The sequence below is a fragment of the Eschrichtius robustus genome, chromosome 1 (assembly GCF_028021215.1).
Source record: "Eschrichtius robustus isolate mEscRob2 chromosome 1, mEscRob2.pri, whole genome shotgun sequence".
Lineage (NCBI taxonomy): Eukaryota > Metazoa > Chordata > Mammalia > Artiodactyla > Eschrichtiidae > Eschrichtius > Eschrichtius robustus.
The window spans coordinates 21,630,241-21,641,842 of NC_090824.1; the positions used below are offsets into that span (position 1 = coordinate 21,630,241).

At 41.8% G+C, this 11,602-nt stretch overlaps 1 pseudogene; it reads right to left on the bottom strand.

Annotated features, from left to right (window-relative positions):
- Window positions 1–9,910: 9,910 nt before the first annotated feature.
- On the bottom strand, window positions 9,911–11,238 carry LOC137770336 (zinc finger protein 813 pseudogene; annotated as a pseudogene).
- Window positions 11,239–11,602: the final 364 nt, after the last annotated feature.

Genomic DNA, 11,602 nt, shown 5'->3' on the forward strand with positions numbered 1-11,602 from the left:
AAAGCACTTATACTCCAATAAAGATGTTATTAAAAAAAAAAAAAAGAAAAGTAATGTAGGGATTGTAAAGAAAGTAGAATGCTACTCTCACCCCCAAGGTAGCTCCTCTCCTGGAGAATGATCTGTAGAGTGTGATCTGGGTGGGTGTGTTTTCTGGTGGTCACAACCACTGGTCCAAACTCCTAGGCAAAGAGTGCTGATGCAGTGCCTGAGAGAGGGTCTCCACCCTGCCATGGAGAAAGAAGGGTAGGAGCTATTGCAGCTGCAGCCTTGACTTCGCCGCTAGGAAATCACCGCACTTCCCTAAAGAGCCATGCCCAAGGGCATTCACCACTGCCCTTGAATGACTAATGTTTGCAAACCAGCCTTGAGTTTAGCCTCCCTTAGGGAGGAGTGCCACGAGGATGAATGCAGAGCTGAACACAGACTGCCGCAGGGGGCTGGGAGAAAACTTCCTTGCAACAGCAAGTGAGACTTTTGAAAAAAAAAAAGCAAGTTGTTTCAGAGAAATTCTAGAGTCCCACCAAAAAGTCTGCAATGCATTGGGACACAAGGGATCAGCCCCGCGGTGGTCTGCTCGCCACCTCTCTCACCAGAATACACTCCATCAGGGAGGACTCTGCTTCTAAAATATCCTCTTAGCTCACTGCTTCTCTTCCCATCCCCTCTTCAATATATTTACTTTAAGACGTTCTATATAACTTCCAATAAAAATAAGAAATACTTAATATAGAAAACTTGGAAAATATTTTAAAAAGTTTAAAGAAGACAAAAAAAAAAAAAAAAAAGAATCACCCCCAAGGCAGCCACCCAGAGAGAGACTGACAATATTTTGGTATGTCTGCTTCCAGACTTTAATGTTATGTAAGTTATGAATAAATACATCTATATACACTTTAATAGAACTGAAATAGAATTTGGAAAATTGAGCTCACACTGCAAACTCTGGAATCAATTGCTTACGTGTAATCCTATCTCTTGCTATCTGTGTCTCAGCTGTAACAGATGAGACCTACTCACCTACATCAGAGAGTTGTTATAAAGAATAAATGAAATAATACAGGAAGGCTCTAATAACAGGACATAGCACATGTGGGATGAATAAATATATATGTGAGTTGTTACTGCTGTTGTTATTATTATCATTATTATTATTACTGGCTGCAGTTTGCTTTTTTGATACACGTATTTTTTTCTGTGCCTGAGAAGCAGTTTACAAGAATGAACACTGCTCCTGCTTCCCAATCAATACAGCAGCAGCAAACCTAAGATGCTGTCTGGTTTGATACCACTCTCAGCCAACACCCTGACCTTGCCAGCATTTTCCTGCAAGAGGCTGATGTGACAGGATGGCTGGGGCAGACTCAAATACCTGGAGGAGCAAAGGAAGGTTGTGGAGGTTTCAGCCAAGCCAGCATCACAGCTGTCCTCAATTACCACAAACAGATGCTGGCAGCTGGACTCATTAGAAATGCAACCCAATCACCTTGGCAATCTAATCCGCTTTCTGGAAACTCCATAGATAGGAAGACCCTGCGCTCCCAATTCCCTCAGTCAAGTCAATGAAGGTTACTCTCCCTATCCTGAGGAAAAGCAGCCCCAAGCATATACTCCACATGGCAAATCTCCATGGGGACTAGAGCAGTGGTTCTCAATCAGGGTAGATGTTACTCCCCACCAGTTACGTGGCAATGACTGGAGACGTTTTTGGTTGTCACAACTAAAAGGAGTCTGTCATTCAATGCAGTGGATTGCATCCAAGGGTGCTGTCAAACATCTACAAGGTACAGGGAACCCCCAAAAGAGAAAATTATCTAACCCAAATGTCAATGGCGCCAAGATTAACAAACCCTTGATGAGAGACCCCAAACACATACATTAAAGTCCTTTAAGTTAAAAGTGAGAAATGGCTGTCCCCAGTGAAACAGGTCATCTTGAAGGTCTGTAACACAGACCACAGAAGTGAGCAGATTGGATACATTTATGAGATAAGGTAACTACATTCTCTATAACTTTTCTCTAGGTTGGGTGGAGGGGGGAGGGAGTCAGAGGATATATACATTCCTAAGTAAAGGGCCGCCATCCAGAAACTGCACAACTTATCATGGAAAGAACAGTGAGACTTCTGGGAAGTTTTATATTCACAAATCTAACGCCCAACCTCAGGGGATAAAATAAAGCAGCCACCTTATGATGCTTAATTTTATAAGTCAACTTAACCAGGCCACAAGGTGCCCATATATTTAATTAAACATTATTTCTGGGTGTATCTGTGAGGGTATTTCTGGGTGAGAGTAACATTTGAATCAGTAGAGAAAAGCAGATTGCCCTCCCCAGTGTGGGTGGGCCTCATCCAACTTGTTGAAGGTCTGAATAGAACAAAAGGGTGGAGAAAGGAAGAATTCTCTGTCTTTCTGCCTGACTGTCTTTGATCTGGGACACTGGTCTTCTCCTGCCTTCACATTCAAACTCAGACTGGAACTTACACCATCGGCTCTCCTGGGTCTCCAGCTTGCTGACTACAGAGCTTGGAACTTCTTAGCCTCCATAATCATGAGTCAGTTCCTTATAATTAATCTCTTTATGTATACATCTACATATATTGTTTCTGTGGAAAATCCAGACTAATATACTCATGCTACACAGATGCTTTTTTCTCATTCTTCACAACTCAACTCAAACACAACCTCCTTAGCCAGGCTTTCCCTGAGTCCCTAACCTCACCTCTGTCTTATCCTCTGTCTCACCTCCCCGTTCCCTCCAGCTTCTTTCTCGATTTGTAATGCATGCAGGGATCTTGACTCTCATGTTCACTATTACAGCCCCATAACCCAGCACGATGCCTCATACACAGTAGATGGTTGATTTGCTGAATGAATGGCTGATCGAATACCTAGATAGGACACAGATACAAGGAAGTGTAATACATAAGCTACTGTGGAGAGTGAGCTATGAAGTTATTCATTTATTTAGCTTTCACCGTGCTAAGGGCACTCAACTGAAGGAACCTAATGTGTAATGAGAACCACCATTTGCCAAGTGCTTTAATCTCACTGCAGATCTTTGAAACAGCTACTATTAGACTCGTTTTACAGATGAAGAAACTGAGGCTTAAGGAGGCTAAGGCAGCTCCATGCATCACCAGCCTGAGAAGGAACAGAGAGGGAACTCAAATCTAGGTTTGACCTGAGAATTCTCTACTCTTATCAATACGCATGGTATACAAACATCTAGAAAACATATGGACCCTGTTCCCAGGAAACTCACGATGAGCTAAAGTCAGGAAATACATGATTAAAATCAGCTGGAAGTATTTCTGATCCAGCTTATGGTGCTCTCGTAATACGTGCTCTATAGTGTCATTTCAACAAGTCTCAAAATGCTAAGGGGACAGAGAGAGGAGAGCGGAAAGAGAGGTGAGTTTCATCAGGACGATGCACTTGGAGCAGCTGGGTGAGAATGTGAGCACTGGAGTCAGCTGGATGGGAGTTTGAATCCCAGCTCCGCCACTTACCTGTGTGAACCAGTCAAGCTATCAATTTTGTTGACTCTGTGATACCATCAATTTAAGACACACCACTACTTACTGTACAGTTAACAAAGTAACAGTGTTGACTAAACACAAAGCAGAGGTCAGGGCTTGTAAGATGCATCCTAATTTCTGAAATATTTAAATGTAAAAAACCATGCATATTAGAATCATGAAGCATTGTGCTTTAATCTCTCTTGGCCTCAACTTTCTCTACAGAATGGGGATGACAACCTTCAAGCCATGGGGTTCTCTCACAGGTAAGCCCACCCCTAACATGCAGCACAGGGAGAGAGGGTCCTGCTTCTCCTCCCACCCCCAGCTGCATCTTGCACTGCCTGGGACCTCACACACCTGTGAGGGGCCACCCCAGTCTAAGCTCTGTCCACATGTGCCTCCCCACTGCAAGCGGCTGCACCTTGGTCACCCCTTGGGCCTGCGGGCAGCACAGTCTCACCTCAGGAGGAGATACCAGGAAAAGAGGCCCATGCAGGCTCTGGAAGTAGACTCAGGAATATTTGAGAAAAGAAGTCCAGGGTCCCAGTTATCCAGGGTGGGAGCAAGCTCAGGATGTGCAGGCATGCTTTGCCTAAGGACCCTCAACCCATGGGAAGGAGGGCAGCTAAGACCTGGAGCCCCCTTGCCAGGTTCCAAGGGTGGACAGGTTATGATGATCAAATACAATAACAGATGCAACACACCTAGTTCCAAGACTGGTATCTAGCAGAGACTCTACAAATGAGTGTTTCCACACTCGAGTAGTGAAAAAGGGCTAAACAGAATAATGGATACAGCAGCAGCTACCTATTACTTGACACCTACTACATGCAAGACAGTGAGTTACATGCTTTCTATTCACTTTTCATTTAATTAGGAGAACTGAAGATGTGCCCGAAAAGGAAATTGTGATCAGCTGGGAAGGCCCTAGATGCCAAGGGGTCTTTTTCACATGGGAGTCACTGTTGACCTGTCAGCACAGGACTCACGTTATAAAGATTATTCTGACCAAAGACTTCAAGTGCAGTAGAGGTAGGAGACTCAGAGAGCTCAAGTGAGAGATGATTACAAAGTGGAAGTAAATGATGAAGACCTCAATTATGGTGGTGGGAATGGAAAGCAAACAATGGCAGGGAGAGAGATTTTGGAGAAGGAACCATTCAGGTTACTGAAAAGGGACAAGGGAAAGGAAGTAGTCAAGAACTACATTTTTCAGGGGACTGGGAATGTGATGGTACCACTGGCAGAAACAGGGAAGTTATAAGGGTTTCGAGGGAAGAGATAAATTCAGTTAGTTTAAAAATGACAATTCCATTATCTGGGTTTTTTAGAGCATCTACTGTGTACTCAGGCTTGTTTATACTTGTCTGCCTCTGCCTCTAGCATCTGTCAGAAATTGTCCCCAATGGTGCCACCACAGAGTTCCCACAACTCAGTGAGACCATCATCTTGGTTTCATACTATCCAGCAAGGCATTATTTTTCAGTCTGTCAATGTACTCTGCCATTACTGCATGGCCACAAAACTACAATTTTGTTATAATCTAAAATCTAAACTAGGATTTAGGATCCATACTAATGAAATGTATACATTATATAAGCTTGTCTCCACCCTGCCCTTGTACCCACACTCGGAAGCTCTGGATAGTCCAACAGGTATAGTATCATAGAAACTCATACTCCTTGAAGCTTTTAATCCAGACTAGGAAATAAAGTTAATACAACAGTGCCATCTAGTGAATGATAAATGTCTCAAAAGGGCATAGATCCATCTCACATTTAAGATTCAGACATTTTACCCAAATAGATCCAGTGCAGAATAGGAATGGTATTAAGTGAAGTTGCATTGTGTCATCGTCAACCCTCAGAAAAATCCCTCCATGTGATCTGATATTGCCAAATTCAGGGAGAAATCTTAATGTAGGCAGTGTAAACAGAATAAAGAAATTAGTAGAAATCCATGGTTTCCTCTAGAGTCAAATGCTAAATAACAAGAATCTAACACTAATTAGTGATAAGATCTGCAACAGATTCCCATCTCCTGATGCTGAGCTCAACACCCTCTCTAGGACCCAAGGCTGATGGAAGCTCAGATATAGCCTCAGATACACCAGCAGCATATCCAGCTCTGTACTTAGTGTCAGGTGACCTAGGGCAAATGAAACCTCTCTGACCTTGTTTCTTCATCTGCAAGATGACAATGATGATATAGTAATACCCATTGACGAGGATTATTGTGAGGAACTTTAGGAAAAGCCTGTAACACAACAGTTTAACACAAAGGGAGTTCTTTCTTCTAGTCTGCCCCTTCTCCTTATCTGCTCATTTATCAAAGGAGAATGAGACACCTAAGCATTCGTTTCTTTAAAAAGCCGGCATGCTAGTTTTTACTCAATAAATATTGAGGCCCTACAGTGTGTCAAGCACCATTCTAGGCTCAGAGGACAGGCAAGGTTCCTCCCTGGTGGAATTAACCTATAATAAGAAAGGATCCTGGAAGAAAATAATACAGAATCACAGCATACTGAGAGATTACGGTCTGCTTTACATGATGGGGAAGGAAAGCCTCTCCGAATCGATTCTGACGGAGTTGACCAGGGAAAGAGGGGAAGACAGACAGAAGCTGAAATGAAGGAAGGAATATACCTTGTACTCTCCCGGAAGACAGGAGGGAGCAGTCTCCAGGCTACAGTCTAATCGAGTCACCCGGCAAAGAAGGGGAGCTGAAGGAAGAGGTGCTCACACCCCCAGACAAGTAGCCTCTGCCCTTGATGGAGCCCTCCGCACCATCTTCCCCCAGCGCCTCTCTGTCACCATTCCAGGGATGGGCTTCCATCTCAGGACTGCCTCTGAGTGAGCCATGCTGCCAGATGAAAGGAATAAAAATCAGCCGAAATCAGGATGCCCCTTCAGCTTTCTTCCTCCTCCTCCCCCATTTCCCTCCAGGACCCTGAAGGTCTCTCCTCAGGTGGCTCAATGTTTCATACATGGCAGCAACATTCTCCGTATTCTGGTTTATCTGAGTTAGGGTATATTCCCATCCAAGAGGGCTCTTCGGCTTTGCACGTCACACAGCCAAATCACAGCTGCCTGCAGAGAAGATCTGCCTGCCGGTGGATCTAAGTCAGTGCTTTCCAAAAATTTTAATTGTTCTCTAAAAAAAAAAATTTAAGCTCTATAATTGCACACTTTGGCTGGAAGATACAAATTTAAACAGGTTTCTTTTGGAAGGGTTTCTAAGTCCTCAATATCTTAATAAGAATTGTGAGTTTCCAATACAGTATATGCTATATTTCACAAAATCATTTAGGCAGCAAAACCCTTTCTGTGCAGATTTTCTCTCGGAAATACACTTTAAAAAATGCACTTTAAAAATTTCAGGTCTGTCTGATGCCGACTCTTACGCCAGACTTTGCTAGAATCGTCATGAGGCTTCATGAAGCTTTTCCTAACGCATCACAGCTCCCCTTCGCTCACTTCCGTATCCGATTGACCGACATGACCCGTCTCCTCACACAACTCTCTGTCACTATTTCTATCACAGCCTCTCTAACACTTTGGTGCCCTTAATTGATTTTATGTTTGTCTCTTTTTACTTTATTGTAGGGGCCCTGTTAGATCAGGAAACTTGCTTTATGTACAAGCTTCCCGGGAAACTCATGGAAACCCCTGGTGCTTGCACAATGCATGGCACACAGTAGATGTTCCACGTGGGCAGGGAGGGAGAAAGGGAGGAGGATGAGGGCAGCACTGACCCTGATTAGAAACGTCATAGTCCCAGTTCCACAATTCGCCTTTTGATCAATCACAACCTCTCTGAGCATCATTTCCTCCTACAGCCAAACAAGGCTGAAACCATTTGCCCTGGCTTCCTCCTGGGACTGATAGAGAGCTCTGATGAGATCAGTGCAAACTCAACTTAAAACTGGAAAGTACTAGGCCAATGGAAGATAGCATCGTCCTTAGTATCCAGCCAACATATCCCCTTCATGCCTTCTCCAAAGAGGCAAGGGTACCATGCCCGCAGTGAGATGGCCTATCCCACCGTGCATATACTTTTAGCTAGAAAGATCCTCCCAGACTCCAAAATAATGCCTTTTCCTAAATCCTAACGCTTGGAATTTCTGTAATGTAAGATAGATATTTCTATCCACACTAAATATAATTTAAAATACTTTAAAAGTGCACATTATTGGTTCCCTTCCTGAAATAAATTTCAAAGAGGAAGAATTCTGAGTCTTGAAAATGAGATTAAAAGAACTCTATATAGTTTTTTTTTTTGACAAAAGTGATTAAATTTTATTAATTAAAACAGGAGACCTATGATACATCCGGAATAAAACAATAGCAAAGATAATGGCAGCAGCTAAATGCGCACAATACACAAACATATATTATTCTGATAATTGTGATTAAATGTTCCTCTCAAGATAACTGCTGTCTTCAACTTCCAACAATAAAATTAATTTTTCATTAAACATAGATCTATGCAACTGCTATTGCCATCCAATAGAGAAAGTGACCATCTTTTCCTCCACATTATATCTACCCGATAATCAGTCCCTATTAACCTGTCACCCTCCTCCCATGAAAAGTCCAGTCCCTTAATGTCCTGCTTGCTCTGTTCAAGGTCAGTTGGTAGAGGATTCTGTCCTATAATATGCACTGGCCTAACCACAGAAGGGCTCCCTGGACGTAATAAGCATGAGTCATGTCCTAGTTCTACATTATTCTTTGCTGCTCCCTGACGCTAATTCACACACTGTTCAATTTGATAATTCAGGGTCCTTCTTTTTCCAGGAAACATGGATGTGAATGAAGTCGGCCCCTTCATCTCACTGACTCCTTCCCAGAGACCATCATCAAAGGTCCGTAATGAAGGCATAAATTCAACAGGCTTCAATCTTCAGGTTGGAAGGCATAAAAAGTAATGTAGCCTTTTCAACTAAGCTCAAATAATTGAGTATTTTACCCTGAAGATAATAGGTCATTTCCACAAATGTCCTTCATCCTCTCATATAAACATCATAAGTTTTAACATGTTGTGACTTGTAATAATTCTGCAGTATGTACTATCTCAGAGAACTAGACGTATTTATTCCTATATGCATTCTCTGATGTGTGGTCTGTTTTAAGTATTGCTCACAAAATTCACCAAATTAATTACATTTGTAAGGATTCTCCCAAATATGAGTTCTCTGCTGACCCCCGAGGGTGCACTTTTTCTTAAAAGTGTTTCCATGTTCACTACATCTGTATACTTTCTGACCTGTATGAATTATCTCATTGCACCAAAAGTGTGGATACTTGATGAAAACTTGTACAACATTTACTACATTTGAAACGTTGCTCTTAAAAATAAATCCTCTGTGTTTCAGAGCTTTAATTTTCAGGTACAAGCACACATATTGCTTTGCATGGTTTCTCTCAAAGATGTACGTTGAGGAGTCTAGTGCATTGTGAGGCCTGGATAAAGCCTCTGCTCATACATTTGTAGGGTTTCTCTTCAGTGGACTCTTTCCTGTTGCCTAATACTTGAAGTCAAGGAAATGTTTTACCATACCCATTGCATTTGTAAGGTACAACTTCAGTATGTCCCATCTTGTGATCTTTGGGTAAAATCCTTGCCACAAAGGTTACATTTATGAGGTTTCTCTCCCAGATAAGTATTCTGATACCTAGTGATAAGTGACCAATAATAAGAAACTTAGCCATATTGATTGCATTCATAAGTATGAAGGATTTTGTGAACCCTCAGTTTAAGGCACAACCCAAAAGCTTTACCACATTCAGTACATCCGTAATGTCCTGTCCAGTATGGAAAATCTGATGATTGGTGAGATGTGAGCCCTGGGTAAAGGTATTTCCCATTCATGGCATTTATGAGGTAACAATCTCCAGAATCAATTCCGTGGTGTTTGAATTCCTTGATTTCCCTCCAGTATGACTTTATCAATGCAGCTAACATGTGGAAACCTGTCAACACCGTTGCTTAAAGTCCCTCACCAATACAGATTCCCTGATGGTAAGTTAGCCTTGAAAGTACACTGAAGCACTTGCCACGCTCGTTATATTTGTAAGGTTTCTCTCCAGTATGAATTCTTCGGTAGAGCTTAGTGTAGGAATTTTGACTAAAGACCTTGAGACATTCATGAAACTTCTACTATTTCTACCTAGTATAGATTATCTGATGGTAAGTGAGGTTTTGCCACACTCATGACATGCGCATGGTTTCTGCTCTGCATGAATCTCCCAGGACTTTAAAGTGTCAATTTTGAATGAAGACCTTCCCACATACATCACACGAAATACGGGTTTCCACCCTCTATTTATTACCTAATGTGTGGTGAGGATACAGATGTGAGTAAAGTCTTTTCAACACTCATTATTTTTGAAAGGTTTCTCTCTGGTATGAATTTTCTGATGAAGCGAAACAATGTTTTCGACTAAACACCTTGCCACACTCACTACCATTATAAGGTTTCTCTCCAGTATGAATGGTCTGATGACCTAAAAGATGTGAATTTTGACTAAAGACTTTCCCACATACATCACATTGATATGGCCTTGCTCCTGTGTGGGTTCTCTGATGTCGCGTGAGGAATGAGGCATAATAAAAGGTTTTCCCACACTCGTTACATTTATAAGGTCTCTCTCCAGTATGAATTCTGATGAACTGAAAGATATGAATTTCGACCAAAGACTTTCCCACATACATCACATTTATATGGTTTTGTTCCTGTATGGATTATCTGATGTTTTTTGAGGAGTGAGGCATAATAAAAGGCTTTCCCACACTCGTTACATTTGTAAGATTTCTCTCCAGTATGAATTCTGTAATGAATTCTAAGGTCTTTCTTTCTACTAAAGACCTTCCCACACACATTACATTTGTAAGGTTTCTCTCCAGTATGAATTCTCTGATGAATTACAAGGTATGAATTCTTGCTAAAGATTCTTCCACATACGTCACATTTATGTAATTTCTCTCCTGTATGGAGGATCTGAGGTCTATTGAGGTATGATACCTGCAGAAAGATTTTGCCACACTCATTACATTTGTAAGTTCTTTCCCTCTGTGCTTTCTGATCTTGTGTTACTATTAAAGACTGCATATAATTACTCCCATGTATATTAGAAATGTTCACTTGGACACCAGGGGAAATTCCCTGAAGTGGTGAAAATGAGGCACTACCCTTCACACTCTTGTCAGCGTGATTAATCAATTTTCTCTTCACTTTTAAATATATGCAGTTCATCCAGAAAGCTTAATGGAAACTTATTTTCAATAGGATTGATTCCTGCAACATTTCTTCCATTTCGATTTCTCTTATCAGCGAGATTATCATTTCGGTTTACTGGCATTCCTTTGCAATTTCTTTCCTCATCACTCTGCTGAGAATCAAATTCTCGTATATTTTCCCGGATGACTCTGAGGTAAAAACGTTTCATTTCACTCCAGTTATGTCTTCGGAACATCAGTGTTTGGAATACTTCTCCTCTATCAGTGTTTGCTTTTAGTTGTAATTTCTTAATCACATGTATATGAGAGATATCAAGGGAGAGCAGGTTCCTGTAGGTCTCCAACATCACGTCCCTGTACAAGGCCCTCTGAGCAGGGTCCAGGCATTCCCACTCCTCCTGGGTGAATTCTATGGCCAAATCCTTAAATGTCAATTGTCCCTGAGAAAGAGCCATTTCTGACTCCTTTTCTTTTCCCTTCCTCCTCTTCAGGGCTTCCTCCTCAGACAATAGGAGTCTTTAGAGGTCATCTGTAACAGCGACGTCTGGATTTACGTGGGGCGGAGGGCCGCTGCTGGGATTTAAGGTTCGTAGAGACGCCCACACCGGAAGGTGGAGAAAGGTGGACCGCGCAGCACAGACTTAGAAAGGAGAAACTTATGCTTTCCAGTGTGACCTCTCTAGTTTTTTAAAACAAAAACTAAGTTGGGATCCACAAAGGGAAATGCCACCTTCTTCAGAATTTTATTTAAGTAAATACTCAGATTAAACTAGCCTTTATTGAATGCCTACTAAATAGAAAATACACCTAACGTTCTAAAACAAACTATGAGCA